The sequence below is a fragment of the Neovison vison genome, chromosome 6 (assembly GCF_020171115.1).
Source record: "Neovison vison isolate M4711 chromosome 6, ASM_NN_V1, whole genome shotgun sequence".
In the NCBI taxonomy this organism is placed as follows: domain Eukaryota; kingdom Metazoa; phylum Chordata; class Mammalia; order Carnivora; family Mustelidae; genus Neogale; species Neogale vison.
The window spans coordinates 48,038,977-48,064,164 of record NC_058096.1 but is presented as its reverse complement, the minus strand read 5'-3'; the positions used below and the strand labels follow the sequence as shown (position 1 = coordinate 48,064,164).

The 25,188-nt window shown below is 36.4% G+C and overlaps 2 protein-coding genes across 4 annotated transcripts in view; one reads left to right on the top strand and one right to left on the bottom strand.

Annotated features, from left to right (window-relative positions):
• Positions 1-25,188, bottom strand: part of CMSS1 (cms1 ribosomal small subunit homolog) — a 389,957-nt gene that overhangs the window by 287,903 nt on the left and 76,866 nt on the right. The gene's annotated exons all lie outside the window — the stretch shown is intronic.
• Positions 1-25,188, top strand: part of FILIP1L (filamin A interacting protein 1 like) — a 113,601-nt gene that overhangs the window by 19,348 nt on the left and 69,065 nt on the right. The gene's annotated exons all lie outside the window — the stretch shown is intronic.

The window sequence follows — 25,188 nt, the reverse complement described above, 5'->3', positions numbered from 1 at the left end:
CACGTAATATATGGAAATAGAAAATTCAAATGAAAAGAAAGGTATAAAATAAAAATTAAAGCCTTCCTCTCATTTTACTTCCTACTCCCCAAAGTAATCCATAGTTAAGTTTCCTGTGCATTTTTCTAAAAAATTATTGTAAGCCTGTATCAGCAGTTCATGAAGAGAGATGATACCATATTCTTCCTACTTTTTTTTAAGTGGCTGCACATTATTTCATTTTATAGTTGCAGTTCATTTAGCCAGACCCCATATATGGACTTTAGATTATATTCCCCTTTTTGGGGGCTATTAAACATTGTTCAGCAAATTGACTCTCAATGACTTCAGATGCCTCTTAATTCCAATCTTCTTTCAGAGGTAAGTCAGTCATTGGTAACTTTGTGTTTTTGTTTTTTGAATAGTAAGGAATTAAAACCCACAAGAAAAGAAGCCTTTATGCAGGACCCTAAGGACATCAGAGAAGGCTGTAGTGGTGGTGGGAGGAGGGGGGCAGCACTGAGACTCTCGTAGAGTCAGGTTTACAGATCCCACCCAAGTACTTGTTAGCACCTTCCCCAGAGGCCTTCGGATCTCCTAGCAGAGCAAGGCTGTAAAAGCAAAAGAAGCAGGGATTTGATCCAAGAGCAGCAGTTCCTGCAGTTCCAATGAAATTTATACTAATCTGCAGCAGTCGCCTGATTAAGTGAATAAAATGACCCCTGAAGAATCAAAGCAGCATACACTTTCTTTATGCTTTCCCAAATACAAGGGATTATGCTTATTTGGATAGGGGACTGACACTGAGGTGATGGACATGATCCACAAACTCCAAATTGTCCCTAAACATCTTCTGGAGAATCAGAAATAAAGCAAAATTAAAGGTAAAAGTATATGAACCTGCCAGTCATTGTCCATCTATGGCCACTTTCTTCTTTCAGACAAAATCATATGGGTAACTTTTTTTTCTCAACTACTCCAAAATTTATAGTAAGACTATAGATCTTAACATATAGTAATTTTAATATGCTAACACAGTTGATAGATGAAATAGTTTGTCTTCAAAATATAAAATTAAGATAGAATATATAAACATATGAAGTAGCGCATAAAATCATCATAGAAAGGGTGCCTGGCTGGCTAAGGCAGTATAGTGGGTGACTCCTGATCTTGGAGTTGTAAGTTTGAGTCCCATATTAGGTGTAGAAATTACTTAAAAGTAAAATCTTTTTAAAAAACCATCATAAGAACTTAGATCTAGGCATGAATAAAATAGCTAATACACCGTCCTACAAAATAAAAACTAGTGTTTTCCCTTTTAGGAGAGATGAACAATCTCTGATCATCTTTTGCTTTGGAAATTAAACTAACACAATGATAATAATAATAGTAATAATTAGATCTTAAGAAATCTACTAGCACTAATAAATGAGCTCAGCAAAATCACAGTATACAAGATTGATATACAAAAATCATTCATATTTCTGTACAGTAGCAACAAGCAAATTAAAAGTTTAATTAAAAAACAATTCCATTGCTGCTATAATAGCAGCAAAAAGAAAAAAAAACACTTGGGAATAAATTAAATAAAAGCAGTGTAAGACTTGAACTTTTAAACTATAAAACAATATTGACAGAAATGAAAAACCTAATAAATGGCAAGACATCCCATATTTATGAATCAAAACTCTTCATACTGTAAAGACGGTAATAACCACCCCCTCCTGCTGAGATTGATCTAGAGATTGAACACAATCCCTATCAGACAATCATATCCTTTCAGTTTTGTTCAGCCATAAAAAGGATAAAACTGTTAATGATAATGGATATTTCTCATGAGATACAGGTTAGCTGTGTTATTAAAACTTTACAGAGAAAGGTCCTTTAATGCCAAATCATACTCAGGAACCAAAGGACAGGGACTTAGAAATAGGTTACTGGAAATATTCCAAAGGGAAATGATCAAGGGAAATGATATTTTTTGTGGGAAAAAAAAAAAGGAGAAGAGCATTTTGTTCTATATGAGAAAAAAGAAAAAAGGGGGAATCTATGTTCATTCACTCACTGACATTCACTTAACATAATACTATGCATGAAACTATTAACTGGGGACAAAAATAAAGAGTAAGATATAGATCCTATCTTTGATGCACCAGTAGAAAAAATAAGTGTATGAGGTAGTTAAATGTGGGCTGCAACGGAAGCATATACACAATACTCATGGATCCCATCTGAGGCATGGATTAGTTCTTCATGGAGGGAATGGGAAGGTGTCCCATCAGGGAGCAATTAACTTGATGTCTGAGTAGACTTTCATCAGGCAGAGAAGAGGGGAAAGGATATTTCAGGCAGAAAATTGCACCCACAGGTACAAAGGAATGAAAAAGACAAGTCTGGAACTAAGTCTCTGTTGAGGAATTAAGCCTCTGTTAAGTCTCTGTTGAGGTGAGGGCTTAGGTTGTGCAGACTATGTGCCATTATCCCAAGTTTACTCTTTCTTCTGAGACCAAGAGAAATGTGTTGCACAGAAAAATCTCAACCCACCATCAGGAATTTGTCAGAGCATCCACAGCATACACAAAGCATTATGTTAGGTATGTCCAGAGTCAAATCTGGAAAGAGCATAACAGTAATAATATTAACAACGAGCAGAGAACTACAACTATAAGCAAAACACCAAAGGGGATAAGGTCTTCAGAAATGGATTCCTTGTTTTCCATTACTGTACAACTTCCTAATAAAGACTTAGCAAAATTCACAGCAAAATGGGATTGGAGAAGTATGTGTCCTAATCTCTTAGGTATTAAGTATGCTACCTAATCTCTTTTGCCTGGCCTAAAATTGGTTAATTACAGCAAAATATAAACAAATGGCAATGAGAGAGAATTACCTGGAAAAGAGAAAGGAATAGGAGCATCTATTTATTTTGACTGTACCCTGAACTCTGCCAAGAAGACGTTCCAATCTCCATCCCTTTATCCTTGAACAGATATTCAGCAAACCTTTCATAGAGAATATCATGATCTTAGAGAATATCACTCTTTGGCCATCTTTGGAATTGCCCCCAAATTTGCTGAACAAACTTGATTAAAAAAAAGATAACTTGAGTTCTGTACAGATGTCTTAATCCTCAAAATGGGCATAAATATTCTTGCTATCTACCTTCCTTGCACAAGGGGTAACTGAAAAGAATGTGAATAACTATTTGGGCCAAGAATTTGTGATCTAACAATTAAAAGTGAAATACAAACCCAATAAAATGTTTATTTACATATGGAGATAATATCTAGAATTCCAGAGTATTGCTTTTATTAATTGAAGGGCAAAGTACTAATATTTCCCAGATTACCTTTAAAAATGATTTCCTTTAAGAGTGGGAAGGGGTGTCATTTATGACAACATGAAGGTATTATGCTAAGTGAAATAAATCAGAGAAAGACAAATACCACACGTTCACTTACATGTGTAATCTAAAACACAAAACAAACAAAACCAAACCAAACGCAGAGTCATAGATACAGAGAACAGATTGGTGGTTGGGAGTAGGGATCAAGAAGGGGATCAAGAAGTATAAACTTCCAGTTATAAAATAAATAAGTCACAAAGATGTAATATACAGGATAAAGGAATATAGTCAATAATACTGTAATATAAACTTTATACAGTGATGGGTGGTAACTAAACTTATTAAAGTTATCATTTTACAATGTATACAAAAGTTAAATCACTATATTGTACACCCGAAACTAACCTAACATTGTATGTTAATTATACTTCAACTTAAAAAAAAGTAAATAGACAAATTAGGGAAGAAGACCAAAGCTCAAAGTAAAATAACAGTGGCACAGGTATTGGATACAGTAGTATGCTTATGCCACCTCACCCAGCACTTAACAACTGTGAAGACATATGTTTGTTTCTTTTGAAAGTTCTTAGGATAGGAAGATTTATTGGTGAAACACTTCACCTCTAAGAGCTTACAGAACTCTGTTTTTGTTGCGTTAGTCTCACCAGAATTCTGAATGTGTTTGCATTCTATCAGTCGACAGTGTGAGTCAGCCTGTCCCAAACTGGTTCTCTAACCAGAAAACTGAGAAGTTTGATGACACATTTAGGTAAACATGCTCACTGGATGAAGTTATTTAAAATTTTATAGCTTTTTAATCCTCTCTAAGCCTCTGAAATCCATACAGGTTTTTAGAGAAGTTTTAAATTCATATGAGTCAAAGAGTAGAAATTATATGTAAACCAACACTATTAAGAATTCCACGAGTTCCTAATAACTAAGAACATCTAATACTTGAAAGAGCAATGAGGGTAATCTGACCCCAAAATGAGACACTTAACTGTTAACTATTCAGCCTTACTTCTAATTGAAATTTCAGCTCTGAATACTCTTGTTGCCCCAACAACTGAAATTTCTCATCCATTCCAGTCAGATGACGACAGCTCTTCCTTGACAATGATAAATGAACTCTGACTGTGAATGGTTCACTAAAGTGTAAGACTTGTAGACCACGACTCTCATCACTTACTATCCAGGCTATTTGAGAATTCAATAGACAGTGGAATGCAAATGTCATAAAAAAGTAAGTCAAAGTTACTTAAATTAACTAGAACTGATAGCAGCTATAAGAGCTAACTAAAACTTGCAGAATTATGGACTTTTTAATCCATGCAAATGAAAGACATACAACACACAGATCCAAAGATTTATTCCTTTTTTGACACTCTGTTCTTAGCAATAGTATTACTTTTTTATGCAAAGATGACACTTCAGGTGAATCTACCCATTCTCTTGCCCTGGTGAATTTCTGCTTTACTTAAAATAAACCTTACCCCTGCCATGAAAGAGTATTTCTGCCCCAAAGTTAAACTTCTTATTATTTACTATTACCTTTGGGTAATTCATATTCATAACAAATAGCTAAGGTACAAGGGACTGGCTCTAAAACCTTTGGATACAATGATTCTTCCCACTCCCAGTTCCTCCCTCCTGCTCCAAGCATTCCACATCACTCTTCCTTTAATATATGAAACACAACACACATCAAAACTCAGTTTATTTTGTAGGTAGCACCACCAAACCCTAGCTCAGATTAGCTCTGTTCCATTTTCAGATGCTGAAGCAGACAGAGAATTTTATAAGGAGAGACCAAAACTTAAAAGATGGCTCTTTGCATTTACTTTATCCACAGTCTCAATTCTAGTCCCTAAATTATGACATGTTATCTAATTGTTTGAGAAATGCTGCAACAGAACATTCAGTTCTTAAATTTCACACACACACACACACACACACACACACACGTGTGTGCACATACAAACACAGAGTAATAGTCCCTCAGTAATTTAAAAAAAAAAAAAGCATAAAATGGCTACTTGGTAAATTATTAAGGAAGAGGAACTGGGATCAGAGTAAGCCCATACAGAACTTTAAACACCTAAAACTGAGAACTCATTAAGAGAAAGACCACACACCCATGCACATGAATCCTTTCTTTGTAGACAATAGATTCTATTTTGTATGGGCTACACAAAAACAACACAAAGAAGGATCTCTTGGGACGCCTGGGTGGCTCAGTTGGCTGGACGACTGCCTTCGGCTCAGGTCATGATCCCGGAGTCCCGTGATCGAGTCCCGCATCGGGCTCCCAGCTCCATGGGGAGTCTGCTTTTCCCTCTGACCTTCTCCTAGCTCATGATCTGTATCACTGTCTCTCTCTCAAATAAATAAATAAAATCTTAAAAAAAAAAAAAAAGAAAGATCTCTTATTTTTTGTTAAATATTTATTTATTTATTTGAGGGGGGTAGGGACAGAGGAAGACAGAGAGAGAATCTCAAGCAGAGCACCCGCTGAGTGTGGAGCCAGCCTCAGGGCTTGATCCCATGACCCACAAGATCATGACCCCAGCCAAAACCAAGAGTTGGACACCCAACCAACTGAGTCACCCAGGTGCCCCAAGATCCCATATAAAGAACCTGATAATTAGTGGTAATAATATTAGTAATGATAGTTACATTTTACTGAATGTCAGTAAAATGTCAAACACTGTGCTAAGCATATTAAATGGATTATCTCATTTAATCCTCATAACATTGTTTAAATGTATGTCTTGTTATTGTCCACATAATATTCAGATAATCAAACTGAACCTTAAAGACACTATGTAACTTTCCCGAAGTTATACTGCTGGTAAGTATAGAAAAGAATTAGGATTCAGGTCTGTCTTTCTGACTTCCCCTCCACTGGTCCCCCAAATTAAGTAAGTTATCATTAGAGTTGCCAGGGGAACTATTTAAAAGTGCAGATTTCTGGTTCTAACCTCAAACATACTGATCAGAATCTCCCACTGTTGTATTTGAAGGTAGGAACACAATGGCATCTCAAATATGGTTCAAATGTTCTTTAAAGATGCCAAAAGAATCTGAGTAAAGCCAGTTGTCACATAGTTGTCTAAGTCAAATCATTTGCTTCAAATAGAAAATAGCATCTCTTTTTCCATCTAAGTCTTTTCTCACTGTATAGCAGTCAGAAAGGGCCTGTATGCTAACAGGTCTAATGAGGTCATGGTCATACTATGTCAGTAATTAGTACCAAGATACCCAGGTACATAAGCTGTGTTACAGAAGATGAAAGTGATACAGCACAACCAATCTGCTGATTAAGAACTGCTGAGTCAGAACGTCATTGCAGAGAAGGCACAGAGCCCATGTAGAGAGAAATTCTCAGGCTACACTCACTGCATGACCAGATTAACATTTCTTATCATGAAATATATAGTTTTACCTTCTGAAAAATTCACTTATCATCTAGTTTATTTATTCATTTATTTCAAAATGCTTACGAAGTGCCTGTCACAGGCAAAGCAGTAGACCAAAGAAATGTTCCTTGTCCTCAGGAGCAGAAAAACATGCAGGCAGTAGGGGAGAAAAAAAAAAGTGAATACTAATTCGGGGATCAGGAACGGCTTGAAGGAAAATGTAGCATCTGAGCTATCTTTATTATTTAAATAATTTAAAAATATTATTTTAATAAACTTAAATGAGTTCTGTTCTGTGGGCTCATTCAGAGTACTGTCTTCATGATCAGAGTTGAAATTCTATTATGTCTGTTACAGTACATGGTGGGGGTGAAGAGGGTGAAGGGAAGGATAATATACATGAAAGATATCTTGTTTTCAAGATGGAGATGACCATTTCTTCTAGTTATATTCTACTAATCTAATCCAAACTCATATAGCCAGTTCCCAATACAGGGCAAGCCAAAAATGACTGGATGGACAGCCATATATGCTCAGGAAAAAAAGAGCCAATTGATGTTTTAAAGACAACTAACAGCCTGTCACAATCTTAGCACAATTCACTTAACCTCTCTGAGCCTCAGTTTATTTTCACAATCTTAAAGAAGGTAAAGATTTCTTGAAAGGACAGAAAAATCAACAATCATAAAAGATTAATAAACTGTACCTTATTAAAATCAATAAATTCCATTAATCAAAATGTAACAATAAGGGCAAGCCACAAATTGGGAGAAGATATGTGCATATGTATAACCAACAAAGACCAACATTCAGAATACATAAAGAACTCTGAATCAATTAAAAAAAAAAAAAAGACTGACAACCCAATATAAGAAAGAAAAAGACTTAAGAGACATTTCATATTGGGGCATCTAGGTGGCTTAGTTAGTTAAGCATCGGCCTTCGGCTCAGGTCATGATCCCAGAGTCCTGGGACTGAGACCCATCTTTGCTTCTCCTTTCCCTCCCCACTGATTTGTGACCTCTGTCGCGATTTCAGTCTCTCTCAAGTAAATAAAATCTTTAAAAAACAAAAAAACAAGCAAAAAAGACATTTCATGATAGAGGGTATCCAAATAAGCATCTGAAAAGTTAAATGTTATTAGTCATCACAAAAATGCAAATTAAAACTATAATGAGATATAGCCCTACCAGAAAGGCTAAAACTAAAAGAACAATACCAAGTGATGAGGAAGTGGAGCAAGAGGAATTTGCATGTATTTTTGTTGGCAATATAAAATTCCATTTATATGAAATTGAATTTCCATTAATATGAGAATTCATTTACATGAAGTTCAAAACAGACAAAATTAATCTATGGTAACAGAGGTCAAAATGGTGGTTGCCTCTAGTTTGCCCAAGAACCTTCTGTATCCATTACTAGAACCGTTGTTTCTTAAAAAAGTCTTCTCTTACTCTTGAACCATTCATTACTCATAAAATACTGTTTTGAAGCTCACCACCAGCTTTTCCCTGAATGTGCTCTAATATATCCTTCTTTAAATGGTGCTCAGAGCTCAATATAATGTTCTGTATGTGATGTGGCCGTTAATAAAAGAGAATGAGGTTATCATTTTTCCTTCATTTATATAACATCCTGCTATTTATTTAGCACGGAAATAAATTAGGTACTTTTGGTAGTTACAAATTATCACTTAACATATTGAGTTTATTATCAATAAACCCTTAAGTCTTTTTTGCACCTGCTTTAAAAAAAAAAAAGAAAAAAAAGGTGGTCGCCTCCTGGGAAGATAGTAGATATCAACAGGAAGGTGGCAAAAAGGAGGCCTGCTAGGAAGCTGGACATATTCTATATTTTGGTCTGGACAGAGTTTACACAGGTAAATACATATATAAAAATGTAACAAACTGCAGACTTAACATTTGTGCACATTACTAAATATAAATGATACCTCGATGAAAGAGAGAAATGGAAAAATAATGCTTATAAGTTGTAACATGAAGTATGTTACACAATCTGAAGATGCAAGAGGTAGAAATGGTAGTTACTGGACTCAGTAACTCTTATAAGCCTTGGTGACAAGAAGATTGATCCTAATAACAGCAATTGAAAGGCTGGGATAGGCAGCTCTGGAATGTTGTCCTTGAGAGACTGTTGAGACATCTAGGAGTAACTGCAAGATGGGGCTAGATATAAGTCAGGCAAGCAATGGCTAATGATAAAGATGTGGGAGTTTTAGTATACAGAGGCAAGTTGAAACAGTAGAAATAGATTAGAATACCAAGGAGGAAGTGGTTTAAAAACGAAAGGGCTGGACTGTCCTGGCAAATGCCAACATTTAGAGTATAAGAAAAGGAGGATAAGCTATCAAGGAAGTTAGAGAAGAAGCAGTCTATGATATAGAAAAAGAATTTGGGAGAGCCCAGTGTCTTGGAAGCCAAAGTGAGAGTTTCAAGGAGTGGGTAAGCAGTTAGCTGTATTAACTTGCACAGAGAAATAGGAGAGGATGAAGCCAGAGGATGAAATAGCAGAGGAGATAGCCTGTGGGGGGATCTGATGATGAAGTCACCAATGACCTCTGAGAGAACAATTCCATCAGAACGGCAGGTGCTAAAACCAGATTTCAAGGATCCAAAGAGGGTAGTGAGCACTTAGTGTAGTAATATTCTTTCAGGAAGCTTGTCAGGAACTGGAAGGGAAGAGGGAGGCTGGTCAGCTGTAGAAATGATGAAATTGAGGGCAAAGAGCCAAATGAGACTAAGGATGCTGGAATAACAGAGGACAAGCACTGCCAAGTTCCAAAGAAGACAAGTGGGCATGGGAGGCAAACAGGAGGCAGTCATTATAAGCAGTAATGGGAGTTAAAATAAGCCTGAATTTCAGGTTGGCTGAGAAGCAAAGAGCAGCCATTTTAAAAAAGGCAGGGGGGATGCAAAAGAAGAAAAAAACTTTCGGCTTCTAAAGTTTGGAACAGAAAGATGTCAACTGAACAAAAATTAATGTTTGGAAGGCTCTTTTGCCTCATTTTAAGGGAATATCCTATTTTTTTCTTGAATATCCTATTTTAAAGGAGCATGCTAAACCTATTTTTAAAGGTCCTATCTTAATTTAATCATTGAAAAAACAGCCAAAAAACCTGCCCTGATAGAAACTGAATAAATGTTTACCAGGCAGGTTCTACTACTTAGTTATAAATACTTGATTGGAAAGCAGTTCTTCTCTCTCCCTACTGAAAGATCTACTCCAAGATTAGGAACACAATACTAGCAAATGATGGAAATAACAAAATAAGCATATTGTAATGGTGAAACAATCTGGTCTATGGTCCTTACAGACCTTTGTTTATAGTGAGAATAAAAACCACACACTTATCGTTAAGAGTAACAAAAACAAAAACATTCATCACACCCACTGCTGCCAGAAATGCAGAGTGGTTGTCTGAAAACTGCGCAGCTCATACCAGGTAAATGAATTAAAAGGCCTACTCAGATTCTGAAGTAGGAGCATTTGCTTGGAAAACAAGATGCATATCTCAATAGTTAGTTTTCCTGGCCAAAGATCTTGCTTAACTTAATTAGCCTGGGCTTGTTTCTATTACTTGAAGCCATACTTTTCTATTATCAAATGAAGAGTTTTTAAGACAAATTAGTACAAGTAAATGAAGCAGCAGGGGACTATAGTTTTATCCTTACTTCATTATTTGAGCCTGGGAAATAAGAAAGAAGCATTGCATAGTTTTCAGTGTGAAGCCATCTTAGTAAAAACAGAAACAAGTACTTTTTTGGGTCAGGTCACTGATGAAACCAAACCAGGGTCCCTGTCCCTGAGGGTGGCAGCCAAGAAAGTCATGTAAGGGGCCTGGGAAGATTAAACCTTAAATAATAAATTACTTTTAATAGTCAATTTTGGATTTCTTCTGCAAGCCTATCAAATTCTTCCAAACCTATTTCTTTTATAGCTCACCCAAACAATATGGCAAATGCTTTAAAGCAAGCCCATGTGTGCACATACACACATGTATGCACATTTACTATATGCCAGCCACTGTTTTAAGTGGTTTTCAACCAATCCTTAATCCTCGTAACACCCCTACAAAATAGGTATTATTATTAGCAGCATTTAACAGATTAAGGAACTGAGGCTGGAAAAGATAAAAAAGGTGCTTAAGGACACATAGCCAGAAATGAGCGAGGAGGAACAGAACACAACAATTTGAAATTTGTCTATATGTATTCTTAACTCTGAAGCAATATGGCCTCTAAAGTACTGTTCATTGAGTACAAGCACTTCTGTCAAGACTCTGATTCTAACAATTCTAAGTTTAGGTGAATAAGAATGTGTTTGCCCTGACACACTAATTATGATTTTAATATATTCTTTCTTCCACTTTAATCTTTTTTTTTAATTTAAAATCTAATTTTTGACTCTCTTCCAATGGAAGTCATCTCATCACCATTTTGTTTGCACTGTGTGAAAACTTCAACTCTGGTTATTAAACCTTTTTCAAGACAGGTAACTAGAATGGCAGAAAACATAACATGGATATGCTATATTTTTAATCAAAAATAAGATCATGCTATTAGCTTAGTGTGAATCCCTTTCTAACTGGCATTTCACTGACTTATTAACACTTCTGGTGGTCCAGCATCTACTGGTAACAACTGACTAATCCAAGGTTTCTTTCGTGGGTTGAAACTATAGTTTTCAAACACAACTTGCTGATAACTAGATACTTACACATCAGGATAACTTCCTTAGGGATGATATCTATCACCATACTATAAAATCACTCTGAAGTCATTTAATTTTCATTACCTTTTCCATGTCCTTTCATGGAATTGCATCTGAAGAAATTGGTTCTTTTTTTCTTCTGGGGTGAGAGAGAGGCTCGAATGAGTTGGGAGGGGGGTGAGGAGCAGAGGAAGATGGAGAGAGAGAATCTTAGGCAGGCTTCATGCCCAGCATGGAGACTGACGTGGGGCTTGATCTCACAACCCTGTGATCATGACCTGAGTAGAAATCAAGAGTCAGATGCTTAACCAACTGAGTTACCCAGGTGCCCCATGAAGAAATCGATTATTTTAGCATAAGAGATGAGTATGAGTAGAATATCTGTACAATTCAACAAATATCTATTGAGCACCTACTCTTTCCTAGGTGTGCTGAGTGAGATATAAATGGTCATAAAAGGCCCCATACTTTTGTCAGGAGACCATGGCTCCAACTGCCTACTCAAGAAGTGCCAGATAGTACTATGAGTATCTTGGTTACTCATATTAAGAGTTAATTATACTGACAGAAGGTTTTCTTTTTTCTTTTAAGTTTAAAGGTTTTTTCAATTTTTTTAAATCAATGGAGCCCAATGTAGAACTTGAACTCAAGACCCTGAGATTGAGACCTGAGCCGAAATCAAGAGTTGGGACACCTAACTGGCTAAGCCACTCACAAGCCCCAATAAAAGTGTTACTAAAAAAAAACCCAATCTAAAAAAATATCTAATCTAACATTGTAAATATCCTCATTACCTAGGTTAGTGAAAGTCAGTCATTTAAATATATTGCTCCTGAAAAATTAAATGTAGTTAGCTTAACACTGATTTTTAAAAAGCCTCATACAGTACTGGCAGACAGACCATAGGAAATTAAAAGCCACTCTTTATGTTTTGCTTATTGGTATCATTATTATCCATAACACATATATTTTGTGTATCTGCTACATGCAAAACACTATGTGGAACTTTACTAGGGACAAGATATATGGTACTATTTACAAGGAAACAAATATATAAATATGGTACTTTTTACAGGAAAACAAATATATAAATATAAATATATACATATAATAATTATTCTTTAACTCATTGGAATCTCTGCCATTTGTCAACAAGATAATGCAGACAAAAATATCTTACCCATTAGGTATATCCCATCCAACGTTTACAAAGAAAAAATATCACTTGGCAGAGAGCAGAGTTAACCCAAATTGTTTATCAAAAGGACTGAGCTATGTCTGACTATTTAACTTTAGAATACACACCGCTGGTACTGAAGCAGCATAAACCATGCAGTGTCACTGTCAGCACAAATCACAGCTCTTGATGTGCAGTGAGTTTTCCCAAAGAACTCTGGCTAATAGCCAAGCAAAAGTACATAATTTAAAACACTCAATCAGTTTCATTCTGAGGCAGTTTGTTTAGTGTTTAATAGCTTCCCCAGAGACAGGCAAATTACAAAAGCGCATTGTTTTGACATGAGCTCAAATGAGTCATCGCTCGTCACTACATTTTTGAGGATTTGGCATTAATCTTCTGAGATGATAAACCATAAACATTTGAAATAAATATCAATTTTCCTAAACAGTTTAGTAAAGCCAGGCTACTCTTCTTATTGGAGCAATAAGCTCATAACCCTAAAAGAAAGCATTATCCTAGTCCCACTTGTAGCCATTTTGTTTTTCCAAATAAGTTTCCTTAGAATTTTCACTGGCCATGTAAGGCCCAAAACGAAAGCAATGCTAAAACTTACTTGATTTTTTTTTTTAAACAAATTAAAAGAATGATATACACAATTTAATCCCTGGGTATATTCTAAATCCACTGTCATCTGGTATTTCTAACCAGTATTCCTTGCAAAGAAAGCGGTTCTCAACAATAAACAATGCAAACTGGCTTGAGTTTCAGCTCCTGCATGCTCAAGGGTCCAGATCCTACTACTTTCATGCTGTGGCTCCTCAGGAGTGCTCTAGGGCCCATACCAGCTGAATTTTCCTTTAGACCAGGGGACTAAAACTGTGCTAAATATTAGAATCACCAGGAGCATTTTAAAAATTCTGATACCCAGTGTGCATCAATGAAGTCAGAATCTCTAAGACCTAAGCCTCAAAAGTATAGAAAGCCCCCAGGTAGCTCCAGTCTGCAGCAGCTTGAGAACAGTGCTTTAGACTTGTGTGGGAGAGCAGAAAGAGGCAGGGCTAGGCAATGACTAGCACTTTTGGTACTGTATGGTTGTTATTATTATTATTTTTTAAAGATTTTATTTATTTATTTGACAGATATCACAAGTAGGCAGAGAGAGGGGGAAGCAGGTTCCCTGCTGAGCAGAGAGCCTGACACGGGGATCGATCCCAAAACCCTGGAATCATGACAGCCACCCAGGCACCCCTGTATGGTTGTTCTGATGAGCATTAAGTACGGGGAAAAAAAGATTGGGCTAAATAACTATTATGAAATTATAGCTTGCTTGTTTGTAACAAAGACTTAAAAGCATGGGTTCTGGAGCCAAACTTCCTGGGTTGGAATCCTGGTTGTTTATAACCTCTCTGACTCAGTTTCTTCATCTATTCAATGAGAGTAATAGTAGTATCTTTTTTTTTTTAATTTATTTATTTTCAGAAAAACATTATTCATTATTTTTTCACCACACCCAGTGCTCCATGCAATCCGTGCCCTCTATAATACCCACCACCTGTACCCCAATCTCCCACCCCCCCGCCACTTCAAACCCCTCAGACTGTTTTTCAGAGTCCATAGTCTCTCATGGTTCACCTCCCCTTCCAATTTACCCAAATTCCCTACTCCTCTCTAACGCCCCTTGTCCTCCATGCTATTTGTTATGCTCCACAAATAAGTGAAACCATATGATAATTGACTCTCTCTGCTTGACTTATTTCACTCAGCATAATCTCTTCCAGTCCCATCCATGTTGCTACAAAAGTTGGGTATTCATCCTTTCTGATGGAGGCATAATACTCCATAGTGTATATGGACCACATCTTCCTTATCCATTCATCCGTTGAAGGGCATCTTGGTTCTTTCCATAGTTTGGCGACTGTGGCCATTGCTGCTATAAACATTGGGGTACAGATGGCCCTTCTTTTCACGACATCTGTGTCTTTGGGGTAAATACCCAGGAGTGCAATTGCAGGGTCATAGGGAAGCTCTATTTTTAATTTCTTGAGGAATCTCCACACTGTTCTCCAAAGAGGCTGCACCAACTTGCCTTCCCACCAACAGTGTAAGAGGGTTCCCCTTTCTCCACATCCTCTCCAACACATGTTGTTTCCTGTTTTGTTAATTTTGGCCATTCTAACTGGTGTAAGGTGATATCTCAATGTGGTTTTAATTTGAATCTCCCTGAGTAGTAGTATCTATCTTATAGATTGCTGTAAAGATTAAATGAATTAATCTATAATCTGAACATATAAAGTGTTTAGAATAGTATTTCACTCAGAGTAAATGCCAGGTATACATTATTATTAATATCTTCATCATCACCATCTTTGTTATTTGTACTCATTAACACAGATGAGAGTTAAATGATTTCTCCTAAATCTAAGAACCGAATAGCTTTGATTCCAGAATTTAGTCATGAATTTTTAGAATGACATAACCATTACATGTGTATAGTATTTTTAATTCTGTAATTCATTAATTCTCTAAATATTTACTGGGTACCTACTATGTGACAATACTAGTCTAGAGGAGTGTTACATCCTATATTTTCAAAACACTTTCATGTACATTTTGTTACATTTAGTTTACATTTAGTTCATCCTAAAATACTGCCAATTTGGTTCTGAGTATAGAATTAGAGGGTTTTGAAGATCCAGTACAACCAGGACACCATAAATGGTATCTTAGGAATGTATAATGAGAGCTAAGTAGTTATATTCTTAATATATGTAGGTGCTTCTTTAAGTACTTATAGGCTACAACTCTAATACTCACAACTGAATGATGAAGGTACACCCATTATCCCCATTTTATAGATGAGGAAACAGACACAGTGAGGTTACATAACTGGTAAATGAAGAAATAAAGACCAAATGCAGGGAGTCTGACTCTAGAGCCCTGCTTACCATCCCTGGGATGTTAATGTGCATTAAAAGTGCCTGAAAGATGCCCTGAAGGTGGACCACAGTGGAGTCACATTCAAGATGGGAGGCAGGAATCCAAAATGTCTATCATAACAATTTCAGGAATTTCAGGTGCAGTAACAGTGCACTTTTACTGTTATTCCTCACATGCTATCTTAGAAATATTTTGTTGAGGAATGCAATAGGGGCTAGGAATCTGCTAGGGAAAAAAGGCAACAGCAGTTATCATAACACTTACCATACAGATTTCATAAATAGCTAAAACCTTTATATACTAACTTCTAATTATTTTAATTATAGTCAATATAATGAGGATTATTGACAGCCTCTTTGTATAAAGAATTAGGTGGGGGATGCCTGGGTGGCTCAGTTGGTTAAGCTGCTGCCTTTGGCTCAGGTCATGATCCCAAGGTCCTGGGATCGAGTCCCGCATCGGGCTCCTTGCTCAGTGGGGAGCCTGCTCTCTCTGCCTCTGCCTGCCTCTGTGCCTGCTTCTCTGCCTGCTTGTGTGCACGCTCTCACTCTCTCTCTGACAAATAAATAAATAAAATCTTAAAAAAAAAAAAAAAGAATTAGGTGGGATATTTCCTATATGGTCTTAAAATATGTGATTTCCGTTTTTAACTCCAGTGCCTTAGTAATGCTCATTAAGGCTAAAAGGATGTAACACAGCAAAAACATCCTTAACATCTGAAAAGTATAATAATTTGGTACTGAAAGCTAGCAATCTGGTTTTGAAAACTATAGTCAAATGTTACATTCAAAATAAAACTAAACAGGGTTATATGGGTGGCTCAGTCAGTTAAGTGTCCAACTCGGGTTTCAGCTCAGGTCACCATCTCAGTATCCTGAGATTGAGCCCGGTGTTGAACTCCATGTGCGGCGGGGAGTCTTCTTGAGATTCTCTCTCTCCCTCTGCCCCTTCCTCTGCTTGAGCACTTGAGCTCTTTCTCTAAAATAAATAAATCTTTAAAGCAAAATAAAATAAAATTGAACAGACTTTTTATATGCTGAAAAATAAAGATCAATGAACACCAGAAACCACTTTCTCTTAAAATACTATCTTTAGATTGGGAAAAAAAAAACGAGTTCCTCTAAATAAATTCACACATAGGGGCACCTGGGTGGCTCAGCAGTTAAGCCTCTCAGGATCCTGGGATCGAGCCTGGCATCAGGCTCTCTGCTCAGCAGAGAGCCTGCTTCCCCCCTCCTCTCTCTGCCTGCCTCTCTGACTACTTGTGATCTCTGTAAAATAAATAAATAAAATCTAAAAAAAAAAAAAATTCACACATAAAATCTCCATCTAACAGACTCAAAACACATGTTTCTTAGGCCTTAAATAAAAGGAGTGATGACATTTTTTTTCTCTGTGTGTGTGTTCGGCTACTCTCAGGTGATCTGAAATGCCAACAGAAATATGATTCATTTTAATATTAATACTCATCTTATAATAGAGTAGCTTGAAATATACCTAAACTTCTGAGAGTTTCAGAGTCAAAGACTCAGACAAAGTGTTCATGGAATATTTCTCATCTAATTACACCTTTTTCTGATATTCTTGTATGATAGACCAAGACACTTTAAAATAAACAAAAAATACTAGGATGATATGAAGAATGTATATGCATTTTTATGTATAAGTATATGCATGAAAAGTCCATCTGTTAGAAATTTGTTACTACAAAAGAAAAATTTTGTTAGCTGACCTCTTCAGGTTTCTATTTTTAAAAGAAGAGATTCTGGAAAAGACAAGATTAGACATAAAGAATCAGAGCAAACACCGCCCCTGAGCTTTGTGTAATTCCATGTTGAGCAATTTATTTGACATATTTTTCATTCCACATACCTACAACATACCTCTAAAAATAATGCTATCTACAATAAAGAAATAGTTACTTTTTTCTTAACAATTTCTTTAAACTGTCCAAACATGAAACAAAACTGATAATGTATCACATCTAAACTCTCAAATAAGTAACATTTAACCCAAAACTTCTTTCTGTTTTGAGAGTCTGATAAATTAGACTAAATCTATTTAAAATACATTTTGATGGCTAATTCAAGAAATAATTAAAAAAAAACCCCAGAATATTAAATTTACTATTAGTATAAGGAATCCATATTAGAGATAGGGTATCTTTTCTTAATAAGTCAGTCCTCAATTATTCAAGGTGATTAGAGACAAAACTACATTTAGTCATGAACAATGAATATTTTCATGATGGTGTGTTTTGCCATGTATACTTAATCAGAATGCTTTGACATGCTATGGTGATGGTGTTGGGGAGGGTTCTCTTATGGAATCCTCCTAAACTCCTCACCACCCATCCTTTATATCCTCCTCTGGGCAAGGTAGAATAAGAGAAAGTGATATGACAGGAACACAGAAAACTAAAATAATCAGTTTAGGACTTCACTGCTTCCAATTAATTTTAGAAACTAAACTTTTTTTTTCTATTTTCACTATTTTAGACTTTCCCTAGAATTATAGCATGTCACTTCAGTACTCCACCAAAAGGCATCCTATTGTCTTGACAATAATATTAATCTTTAGATAATATAAATTATTCAAGATCTAAAAAAAAAACACTACAGAACATTCAAAATTTGGTTTAGGCAAATTAAACACAATTAGTTGAGATATAAAACTGTAAACTTGTGGTTGTCTTTTGCCTGCTTTGTTTTAAATTTATCTATCACCAAAGATATAGAATAGTGGTCAGCACACTTTTTCAATAAAGGGCCAGGTGGTAAATATTTTAGGCTTTGCAGGCCACCTGCAGGTGGTGGTGCAGGTGGTGGTGCATATTTTAGGTGGTGCAGGCCACTACAGTTTTGTTCCAACTACTTGGTTCTGTTGTTGGAATAGGAAAGCAGCCACATGTATTATGTAAAGAAACAGGTGTGGCTGAGTTCCAATAAAATCTTATGGACACTTAAAATTTAAATTTCATGTTATTTTCACATATCATGGAATATTGTTCTTATTTTGACATTTTCAACTATTTAAAAATGTAAAAACCATTCTTAGCTTGTGAGTAGTACAAAGTGCTTGGTAGTGGGCAGGCTATAAAACTTAGTCATGTATTCTCTCTGCCATGTCCTGCTTTATTTTACATGTAAATACATAGTTGACCCTTGAAAAACTTGTGTTTAAACCGTGCAGGTCCACTTATAAGTAGAATTTTTTCCCCAATAAATATAGTATGATACAGCAAAAATATTTTCTCTTCTTTATGATTTTTTTTAAAGATTTTATTTATTTATTTGACAGGGAGAGATCACAAGCAGGCAGAGAGGCAAACAGAGAGGAGGAAGCAGGCTCCCTGCTGAGCAGAGCCTGATTCGGGACTCGATCCCAGGACGCTGAGATCATGATCTGAGCTGAAGGCAGAGGCTTAACCCACTGAGCCACACATGTAGCCACTTCTTTATGATTTTCTTAACAATACTTTTTTCTAGCTTACTTTACTGTAAAAATACAGCTGATTATACATATAAAATAAAGAAATACATGTTTGTCACTGTTTGTTATCAGTAAGCCTTCCTGTCAACAATAGGCTGTTAGCAATTAAGTTTTGGGGAAGTCAAAAGTTATGTGTGAATTTTTGACTTGTACAGGGGCTGAGTGCCTCTAATCCTTGCCTTGTTCAAGGGTCAACTGTATACAGAAATTTCTAACTACAAATAAAACATTTTGTTTATATTATCTTCTTAGGTATCCCCATTTTTAAAGCATGAGACCAGATGTAAAAAATCATACCAATTATACCAGTCATAGTAAAACAGGATATCGTGAGAGAAGTTATAGAACAGTTGGGTTTTGTAGAATTGACATATGTTTAACACATATTTACAGATATACACATATTAATAAGTCCTTTATTCATGCTAACATTATTCACTGTCAAGTCTCAAATCAATAATAATACCAGTTGATTTTTTTCCCACAATCTGAACAAAAGTCTTTTTTTTTTAAAAAAAAAAGATTTTATTTATTTATTTGACAGAGAGAGATCACAAGTAGGCAGAGAGGCAGGCAGAGAGAGTGGGGGAAGCAGGCTCCCCACTGAGCAGAGAGCCCGATGCGGGGCTCCATCCCAGGACCCTGAGATCATGACCTGAGCTGAAAGCAGAGGTTTAACTCACTGAGCCACCCAGGTGCCCCAAAAGTCTTTTTTTTTAAAGGACTTTATTTATTTAACACAGAGAGAGAGAGTGCGAGCACGAGTGCACACAAGCATAAGCAGGGGGAGCGGCAGGAAGACAGAGAGGGAGAAGCAGGCTCCCTGCTGAGCAGAGAGCAGATGTGGGGCTCAGATGAGATGCTTAACCTATCAGATGCTTAACCAAATAAGCCACGCAGGTGCCCTGAACACAAGTCTTATTAAGCAGTTAACTAAATCTTAGAAACAAATATGATGATATCGTCATAATAATTTCTGAACAAATAAAACAAAAAAAAATTTGTTCTGAGAAACAAATTATGTTTCTAACACTTTTCTCTAATAAAACAATAGGTCATAATTAAATTGTAAAGACTGGAAACACATTTCCTAACTAGTAGCCTTGTATGACATACAATTGGAAATGAGCTTCAGTGCCTTTAATATACATTAATATTTTTCTGTTAAGAAAAAAAAATTTTTTTTCAGAGTAGATCATTGTGGCTCTCAGTTGGTTAAGCATCTGACTTCAGCTCAGGTCATGATCTCAGCCTAGGACTGAGCTCCACTTCAGGCTCCCCATTCAGGGTGGGAGTCTGCTTCTCCATCTCCCCTTGTTCCTTCCGCTGCTGGTCCTCTCTCTCTCCCTCTTTCTCTCTCTACAATCTTTAAAAAAAAAAAAAAAAAAAAAAAAAAAAGTATATCCTTGTGCTTTCACAGTATGTAACAAAACATCAAACTTGTGTCCTTTAAGGTTGGAATCTCAACCTCTTGAACAAAGATTTAGTTGCTATGGCAAAAAATCACAAACATTGTCACTGTAGAGTTATTTAAAAGAAGAGCATGCTTGAAGACAGAATTTGGGACCCATTTCTCTGTTCTTAGCCCTTCAAAGTGATTGTTCTCAAGTGCTTCCTCACTTTTTGTTTTTACTACTTTAGTAAAGGGTCCTATTTCCTGATTAGGTTCTGTCTTTCTCCTTAGGGAAATTTTCTCTCAAGATCCCTGTATGGAGCTTCAATAGCTTAGTGTGACAGCCATTCACAAACAAAACAAAACAAAACAAACCTAGAAAATATATACATTCCACACACAGAAATGCTGGACTAATGGGGCATGCAGACTTTTAAAGTAAAACAGCCCTTCAATGGACGACCATACCAATTATGTGGCTAACATTAGGGCAACAAATTTTCCCTTGCCTTCCTATTGCCATATGCCTGTCATTTTCTCCCTATGGTTTCCATTCACTGTTTCAAACATATGTTGCCACTTATTTGCCAGGAAAGAATCTCCGAACTACCCTTTATGTATGATGAAATGGCAGACGGAATGGAGCCAGAGAAAGCATGATTAGCAGTTATTCACACTTCTGTTTTCTCTTAACTTCCTTTTCTCTAAAGTGTATTTCTCATATGCTGGGAGGGACGTGTAATCATAAAGACATCTGTGATTCATGCTTTAGAATACAGAACAATTACGTATAAGAGCAATGGATCTCTTTTCCACTGACCTGCATGCATGTCTCCTCTACAAAAGCCTATCTTTACAGTTTAGAAGTTGGTCAAACATAGGTGAGGGGCTCCTTTATAAAACTCTCAGCAAACAATAATTCTTTTCTGTTCTAACAATCACTGCTAGATTTACCCAAGATTTAACCACAGTCTTTTAACAAGGCACCTGTTCCACGGGCTTGGGTTGCTTGGGGATTGATTGCCCTGTGTCAAGAGAAGAAAACACCATGGAGATTAGTTAAGAGGAAGGGATTTTCCAACAGAGATGAAGTAAATTTATGGAGATAAAATGTGGAAGTCTGGTTTTATATGTACACTAACAAGGAATGAATGCTTATTTCAGTCTGCACTGATTGTCCTCTTTTGGCTTACTAAAACCCATCTATAGGTCAAGAAATATTGCCACAAATTAATAGTAATGTTACTGTTGAACTCAATTCCTTAAACTATATCTGGCACATACTACCAGGATCTTGTTGAAAAGGATATAGGCCAAAATACAAACTCTTGTCCATGAATAGAAAGGAAAAGAATAAAGGAACCCACAAATATTACCAATCATGTTTTAGGATATAGTAAATAAACAAAACAAAACAAAACAAAAACAGTCCTGCTGAGCAATAGCTCACTAAATCTATGAAGCCAACTGTGAAGCTAGTTGAATATGATTCATCCTTTATTTAAAGGAGGATGTTTTCAGCTTTTCCAGTCATGAACATGGGTAACTGCAAGCTGCCCAAAAGAACATGCTGTCATGCCTGAACCTGGGAGAGTTAAGAACAAAATATATTAAGTTTAACCATTCTGGCCACATAAAATACATATAGGCATTCTCTGGGTTATGAACACCTGACTTGAGAATGTTCCCTCTCTGTAAAAAGCCAGACCACATTCTGCTCAAAAGGATGACACCTGGAGGGCAAGAGTACTTCCAGAGCTACTTAATTCTCTTCAGGCTGGCTGGCCAAGCGCTGCCATGAATATGGCAGGGAGGTATTCACCTGGAATCCAAAGTGGGAACCTGGAACACATTTGCTAATAAATATCATGTTATATGTAAAACACAGACTCCCAGCTAGTCCACAAAAAGTTAGTTGACCTGAAATACAGTTAAAATTTGCATGAATATTGTCCTCCACCACATGCTGTAACAATCACATTATGGATAAATCTTGTTAGCTATAATATTACTATATTATAATATCAAGCCATTGCAGCTACCTAAATACAGGTTTTTGGCTTTATTATGGGTTTAGTAAGCCTTCTTGTGCTAGTCTAAGAATCAGTTCTCTACTTAGTAACATTGTTTCTATGAGGAAATATCTTACAAATAAACTTTGAAAGTCTTTTTGCAAAATGGGAAACTTCCTACATTTTGAAGATTGAAGTATTCACTTCTTGCTGGAAGAACACAAATTGCCCTAAGATCTATAAATTCAGCATTATCACATGTTTCTTTCATGAACAAAAGAACCATAAGCAACATAGACTTTCAAAGCATAAGAAACAAATAACCAGAAATGGTTAGTCATAAAATGATGAGAACAGCACACCAGCACACAAGAGTAATGTAGCCAGCGGAAACCACCCTACCCAATGCCCCCACCTTCCTACCCTGTTCAGACCTGACACCAAACCAGTTCTTAGAGACTGTACATCTTTAGCATCCACAGAGGAGCAAATGGGGTGGTACTTTAATTGACTTTTTAGGTGGCACCTTCTCACACCTTTCCAAATGTAGAATTTCTTCCTCTGCATGGAAAGGGCACTTTATTTAAGCACCTTGCGTACTTCACTTAGTTTTTAACCAGTCTATCTCCCCTTCCCTCAACCTAGCTATAAATTCCTTGAAGCAGGTGATTTGTTTTATTTTCCACTATATAGCACAAAACTTTGGATGTAACAGTAGAGAGGAAAGGAACGAAGTTTACTGAAGACTGTTATATGCTGGTTCTATGTTAAATGGCTTTCTTCCCATCAAATATGTCTCATTTAACATAGTAGGCACTTAATAAATGAATGCTGAATGTATAGTCACCCAGCTTCAATAAAAAGAAAGCTATAAAGAAGTTAAAAGAAACATCTGTGGGTTCAGCAAAGAGGGAGTCAGATATTTTACCTTCAAAATGCCTTTGGGGTTGGTGGTAAAATCCAATTTTATTTTAAAATACCTATGTATTCTATAAAGGGATGTTGGTCAACAAAAATCATTTTCAATTAGCACAGAACTTTATTTAAGTATAAATCAGTCATCTACAGAGCATAAAGGATTCCACATGGAGATTAAAGCAGCTAGATGTTACTTTACAAAGACAGCCAACTCTGATCACTTACACTAAAAGAAGTAGCTATCTTTTTTCATCAAGCGAACTACATAATTCTTAAATGTCTACTATGATAGGAAAAAAATCCATAAAACCTCATACCTTAGCTATGATCTAGTCTTTGGAGAGAAGGTTTGAAATTCTACAAAATGGATAAGATATTTTTGAGCTTACCATTCAAAAGTACCCAGATTCTAAAAATGTTGTTACTGGGGGCACCTGGTTGGCTCAGTCAGTTGAGTATCCAACTCTTAATTTTGCTCAGGTCATGATCGCAGGATCCTGTGATGGAATTCCGCTGGGTTCCCCACTGGGCTCCCTGCTACAGAGAGTCTGCTTGTTTCCTCTCTCTCTGCCCCACTCCCTGCTCACGCACTCTCTCTCAAATAAATAAACCTTTAAAAAAATAAAAATGTTAGAAATGGAGATAACTGAAAGCAAAAGGATGTGTCCTGATAGACCCCAGATTTGCTCATTGAAACACCTTGAGAATGAACAGATACACAGGGCATCCTGCATTCACCAATTCATCCTGCATTGCCCATCCTAGACCACAGTCATCACTGTAGCTCTCTACCTCTTTGGGAACAGTCTGTGGGTTTTATCATATGAAAGGCAACCAAGGTCAGAAAACATAAAGATCTGAATTGGGATGAGGGCTGCGGACTTGTTCACCCAATTTTTAAATACTTCTAAGTCATTTCCTCCCGAAAATTATCTTCAGGATCTTATTCCTCCAACTCCTCACTGAGAAGAAAACAACTACAATAGAGTAATAAGGCAAATACATACACATGTAATATAACACTTGTACACGCATGCACTCACATTTATCTAACTACTGAACAAAGATGAATAAAAATATGTGAACAGAAATAATGGTTTCTGTGATATTTACAACAAATTTGGTCACCAAATCATACCAAAAAAGCAGTGATCTGACAAAATACGGTAACATCCCAATAAATAGCCTCAGGCAGGTGATCTTTTTCTTTTAATTAGGAAGTTTAGGTTTTAGCAAAATTAGAAAGTACTGCCAGCAGAACACTTAAAAACATTTCTATCCACTGAACCTCTTCAATTTTGTTACTACTATTTTGTTTCCACTCTAAAACTAATTTCCATTTTTTAAAAGATTTTATTTATTTATTTGATATAGAGAGAGCACAAGTAGGCAGAGGAGCAGACAGAGGCTGACAGAGGGAGAGGAGAGGCAGGCTCCCTGCTGAGCAGAGAGCCTGATGTGGGGCTTTATGCGGGGCTCAATCCCAGGACCCTGGGATCATGACCTGAGCTGAAGGCAGACAGTTAACCAAGTCACCCAGACACCCCTAATTTCCACTTTTTAAGGGTAAAAGAATGATAGTGAATTAAGGGCAGGAACAATCTGAGGAGAAAGCAAGTAAGTAGGCTTACTACATGAACTTCTAAATCAGAACTATACATATAGAAACATGAGTTGGTAGGTCAGCCATAATGATAAATTTCATTATTACTTATAGCTGGGATTCTTAAGAAGCACGAACACCATATTCTCAAAGTTTATGAAACATTACATTGATCCTA